The 6,317-nt window shown below is 32.4% G+C and overlaps 1 pseudogene; it reads left to right on the top strand.

The window, feature by feature from the left end:
- The first annotated feature begins 1,366 nt into the window (after nt 1–1,366).
- On the top strand, nt 1,367–5,737 carry LOC107903994 (polyadenylate-binding protein-interacting protein 9-like; annotated as a pseudogene).
- Nucleotides 5,738–6,317: the final 580 nt, after the last annotated feature.

The following is a 6,317-nucleotide window of genomic DNA, read 5'->3' on the forward strand; positions in this document are numbered from 1 at the left end:
CTCTTATTACTACTTAAAAATTTACTGATTTGTAATCGTCATTGATTGGTTGTCTTTTGTAAAAAAAAAATTAAAATAAACAAATTGTCAAACACACCAAAATATGGTTGACTTCTTCAGACAAAACACCAAACACTAAAATACAAGAATAAATAATGAAAATAAATTTTAAAATATTATATTCATTCAAATGAAAAAAATAATTATAAAGTATGATATGATTTAGATTGATATACTATTTTTTAACACAAAAGATTATTGAAGAAGATTGATATAGTATTATTTTGGTACAAAACAACTTTTTTTTATTTTAATTAAAAAGGATTCATCAATTGATTATGGATTTCATCATTAAAAAAAAAATTAAGTACAACTGTGGCAAACTATAAAAAACAAACATAAAGATTTGTAATCTCAACCAACTTATAAATAATAGTCATTTTAATAATATAAAAATTAAAAAAATCATTAAAATTACAAATATTAATTATATCTATTTTTTTGACACAATACTTAGAACTATCTATATTTTCTCCAATCTATAAATAAAAATATTATAGACGAACCCACATTTTTAAGCATTGATAATAATTTTTATACCAATCGAGTTGCGATATTGATGCTAGTGACGTTATTGATCGTGACCTTGATACGGAGCTGGAGCTTCTAACTATGATGAATGCGTTAACTATGGATATGATGTCGGAAATAGACCAATTTTATATCACCCTTCAATTCGAACTAGCAAAAGCAATATCTCCTTGCATAATATGGATTCCAAACATTCATGATCTGGATGTGAATGAGGCGAATTACTTATTCCTCGGTCTATTAGTGAACTTTATCTCCAAGGATTGTGAAAGATGTTCCACTAGAAATATTCTTGTTATTGCTTTGACTCATATTTTCCGAAAAGTGAATCCCACTCTAATAGCCCAAAATAAATTAAATACATGTATTAAGATACGAAGGCTTCTTATTCCACAACAACGAAAGCACTCTTTCATGTACTAAGGGATTTCACTTGGAAAAGAAAATATTCCATACTAATAAATTCTGGTCCATAGCCGTAGCTTCCAATGCACGAGATCTTGTAGAAATAACAAATTATGCATTTTGGGTGAATAAAAGTAGCTGGTATCTTTTGCCAAGGAAAAGGAAAAGAAAAAGGAATCAACGAATAACTGCTAAAGAAGAAAAAAGTTAGGGATAAACTGCTCCATAATTAAATACTTGAATTGATATTTTCTTTCAAAAAAAAGATTACTTTGATATTTAGATTAATATTATTAAATAATTGTTTATTCCTACAATTAAATTCCATATTTAAAAAAAAAGAATAAAAATCAATTGAGAAAAGCAAAAAAGGCTGTTATTCTTCCCCATTATTCTCTCTTTATTTGATATTCATTTCGTTTCTTTCAAACCCCTGCAATTTAAAAAAAAAATTAATTCGAGATATTTATCTATTTAATATTAATTCATCCAAAACGGAAGAAAAAAGGAAACCAATCTGCATTTTAGCTTTTATTTCCATTTCTAGAAATTTGTTTTTTCTTAAATGGATATCTATTATTAGGCATCGATAATCATAAAAAGTTTGTTTTTATTTATTGTTTCTCTGTAAAGCTCTGAACTTTGTTCCTCTGTAGTAAGAAAGAAATGAAAGGTATAAATTCACAAAAGCAAAATTCCCATTTCTTCTGATTATTGTTATTTTCTTAAAAAAAAAAAACAATTTCTTCGTGGGTTTTGGGTTTTGCTTCTATGGCTGCAGTTGTTGACAATTCAGGTGAAGCAGTGGAAGCTGCTAAAAACAACGATTTGGAAGTGGAAACAACCAAATCAGAATCAAAGGAATTCAATGTGCAAAACCTGGTTGATATGTTCACAAAGTTGAACCCTTTGGCCAAAGAAATTTTCCCATCATCTTTTCATCATAATCAGACCAAAAAATCAGATAATTTTAATCAGGTTCCTGTTAAGCAATCAGCTGGCAATGAGAATTTTTCCAACAAAAGGGTATTTTTCTTTCACTGATCACTTACATTTTCTAATTGCATTTTTTTTTGAATGATGGGTGTTTGCTAATTTTTAGTTTTATGTGATTGGTTTGTTTTTGTCTTTTGGGAAAGTTGTCTCTCTCTCCTTTTTTGAGGGTTTTGAAGGGTTATTGATGGATATGATTTTGATTGCATAGCTAAATTGGGGTTTTGGCATTTGCTTTGTTTTTAAATCCTAATGTTTAAATTGGCAGTTTTATTCCTCTTTCTATGCTTATTCAATTCTGCATTTTGAAATGGTTTTTCTGAATTTCCCCCGTTTTAATTGATAAACTGTTATGTTTTGCTGGCATTTATGATTGTAAGGGCTTTAGTCAGCCTAATTATTGTCTAATCGGATTGACTAGTTGGAACTTTGAAGCATTTGGAGTTGGCTTTCTCCCTCTACTTATCATATGTGGTATTATTATGCTGAATATCGAGTTACCGACACGAGATCGTCGTAGATTTGTTTATAATTTTACATCGGTTACATTTGGTAAATGGTTATTGTTGTGTTTTCAGGGTAGAAATAACGTCAACCAGGGTAGAAGGAGGCTTAATGGTAGAGCTTTTCGAGCTCAAAGAGATGATAGTATCAGGCGTACAGTCTATGTTTCTGATATTGATCAGACTGTAAGTTTAAACAACCACACCATTAGTGGTTTTCTTTTGTTGTTTCATGCTGACTTGGAGAACTCACTTGTGAAAGTCATTTCCTTCTTTGTATTAGATCACCGAAGAGCAACTTGCCGGCTTATTTAGTAATTGCGGACAAGTAAGTTATTGTGATCGCTTCAAAGCTTTCCTTGTAATTTCAACAATGTCTAGAGCAGAACTCCATTCCTTTTCTCATAAGAAGAAGAATAATTTCCAATGTCTAGCTTTATCATTTCCATCTGTAGAGCTCTCTCTCCTCCTCCAATACGTGCAAAAGACTCGAGTTTTATCTTTTTAAATAATGGTTCTTTATTTCATATTTTGGTTGGGATCTCCTTTCGGTTTGACTGGGGAAAAAAACCACTGTATATATGATAACCTATGTGACAGATTACAGTATATATTACATTTCTCAAGTGTTTTGGGAATTTATTGTTGAAGGTTGTTGATTGCCGAGTTTGTGGTGATCCGCATTCAGTTCTTCGCTTTGCTTTTGTAGAGTTTGCAGATGAACGTAAGCTGCTTGTGGACTGAAAATTAATTTTTTTTAATACGTCAGATGTTCGTTTATTCACATTTTATACTAACTTTGTTTTTACAGAAGGTGCAAGAGCTGCTTTGAGCCTTGATGGGACAATGCTTGGGTTTTATCCTGTTAGGGTCTTGCCTTCAAAAACTGCCATCCTTCCTGTGAACCCTACATTTCTTCCTAGGGTATGGATGGAAAACTTTCTGGCTCTTAGCTATTTCTACTTTGCATAAGTCCTCACTTTATGTGATACTGTTTCACCATTGCTAAATAGCTCTTGGAATTTCTCTATAATGTTCTTTTTGAGTTCACTATTGATACTTATAATAACTACAATTGCAGTCAGAAAATGAAAGGGAAATGTGTACCAGGACAGTCTATTGTACAAATATTTGACAAGAAGGTAACCCCCCATGTTTATCAGATGAATGTTTGAGTTCCAGACTTTTGTCACTGAAGTAATTGGTTATCTTCTCTTCCACTAGCATATATATTATTAAATTATCTTTTTTGATCTAATCTGATTGAGTATTTTCACTTTGACTGAAGGTTTCTCAAACTGAAATGAAGAGTTTCTTCGAATCAACCTGTGGTGAGGTTAGTACGCTATCAAAACTTCACACCCCTTTTTCTAAGAATTGTTTTCAGAAAGAAGATTAAAGGTAAAGGGCTCATCTTGAAGGTTGACATCATTATATTTAATTCTCAGGTCACTCGCTTGAGGCTTTTAGGGGATCAAGTCCATTCAACTCGTATTGCTTTTGTTGAATTTGCCATGGTAAGTTCATGTTTACAGGATTGATATTGAAATAGATTTGGGTTCAAAACTATTTTGCGATTATGTTTACAATGATTTGGAAACTATGTTTCTAGCTCCCATTCCAATTAGTATATTTTCATATTTCTGAAATAATTTATAATATGTTATCGGCATCTCTTTGGAAACTGTTTGTGCAAATGTAGTCACCCTCGTTATTCCTCTGTATGCTTTAAATCACATGATAGATTAAGGGAAGTCTATATCAAAACAGGAGCTTTTCTTTGAACAATTTTTTCTTTTATATATCCCGACTTCTTACAACCATTGACCATGTATAAGCTTAACTTTTTTTTTTTTTTCCTAATAATGTTGGCAAAATACTGAAATTCTGGCAATAAAACGTGTTGAGGCTTGTTTGACCCCATGACATTACCTGGTCTCTCAAAGGACCTTTTTTGACCCTTAAATAACTTCTTTTATGGTCTTTACATTTGACATTGAAGGCTTTTCTTAACTGTATGACCGAATTCACATTCTTTATAGTTTATCTTCTCCATGTGTAGCCTTGAATCCATTTTGAACTACGTAATTGTGAGTCACTTGATTGTAGGTTTGTTTGGGTAATGTTTTCTTTTTACCTTTTCAACTTTTACCATAACAGCTGAAGCGAGGAAAGGGTTTCTATCTTCATTGATTTTATATTCCTTTGTCAATTTTTGGAATCTTAGATATGGTCGATAATAGATCCAAATAGTAAAATCGTTCTTTTTGCTTGCAAAGGATGTATGATCATGTGAATCAATCGACCTATTCCATAGTTCATTCAGATCTTGCACTTTGTTTCCGTAGATATCTGTTTGTTTGATTATTTACCACAGAACATTTTTTCCGTATTACTGCTTGTTTTTAACTACGATAAGTAACAATTCATCTACTTTTGCATTAAATCTGTTCTACATCATGAATCACCACCGGCATAAAGCATGAGACCTTTGTACATGCATTTTTCACGTATGATATGAACTAAGATTCGGTGACAATTAAAATAATTTTACTTGTTTCCAAAGTAATAATATTCCCCTACCCGATGTTTTGCGCCTTTATTGAAGCTGATGATTTTTTTCTTCTTTATTTACAGGCGGAAAGTGCCATAATGGCACTGAATTGTAGTGGCATGGTGCTAGGAACTCAGGCAATCAGGTGTGTCCCTGAATTGTTGCTCCAAATCCTGTACTTGTTAACAATTAAAAGCTTAATCACTATTGTTTCAATTCCAAACTTTCAGGGTAAGTCCTTCAAAGACACCAGTGAGGCCTCGAGTTACCCGTCCGACATTGCGTTAACTGATCAACCAATCATTTTAAGATCGATGGATGAAACTGGGTGGCTTCCAAATGGTGAGAAACATTGTTGTGTTGAAGGGATGGTGAAACTTTCCTTTAATTATTTCCATCCTTTTCATTGCAGCTGTTAATTTCATTTTCGACTGAAGATTTCGTTAATGCTTCGGATTGAAGCTTGATCTTGAGGGGTTTTTTTTTTTGTTCCTTTTTTCCTTTTACATCATTACATCTTTTGTTTTGACAATGCTTCCTTGAGTTTTATTGCATTAACTGGTCATCGAAGCATTTTAAGGTCCAACCACAGCAGCAATCACTGAAGTTTTAGCAGTGATGGTTGAACCTTTTTGCGAGTTATCATTTACAATCAACATATATCTATCGTTATATAGTCATATTTATCCAACCTCTCAGCTCATTAAATTATTTACCTAATCCTAATAAAATAAAACTTGGATTTGAAGTGTTTCTTGCAATACAAGTTTCTTTTCTCTCTCTCTAGAAATTGGAACAAAAGAAACTCATCTTTACGGTATGGTTGATAACCCAAATTCAACATTTTGAGCAAAAACTTTAATCCTCTCTTTGATCAAATCGTAACCCTCGTTTCCAAGAATTCGTTAATGGAAATGGTGGCGGTGGCGTATTACAAGGGCTCTAAAGATTCCCATGGATGGGTGTTTCATTTCGAAAATGCTTTTGTGGAGAGAAGGCATATTTCAGAAAATGTTTTGATTGGAGCTGAAAGGAAAAGGAATGCTTGAGGCAGTTAAATCGGACTTAAATAAAGCCTATAATCGGCTCGACAGTATTGGAAACAGTTGGATTTACACAAAAATGGAGTAACATATTTATGGAATGCATAGGCACTGTGAGTTATCAAATTCTTCTCAATGGGGGAGCCTTCTAAACCCATTAAACCAAGTAATGGATTTTATCAGCAATGTTAATGAAAGCTGAAGCTGATGGGGTGATTAAAGGGATTA

Source organism: Gossypium hirsutum, chromosome D05 (genome assembly GCF_007990345.1).
Source record: "Gossypium hirsutum isolate 1008001.06 chromosome D05, Gossypium_hirsutum_v2.1, whole genome shotgun sequence".
NCBI classification, from domain to species: domain Eukaryota; kingdom Viridiplantae; phylum Streptophyta; class Magnoliopsida; order Malvales; family Malvaceae; genus Gossypium; species Gossypium hirsutum.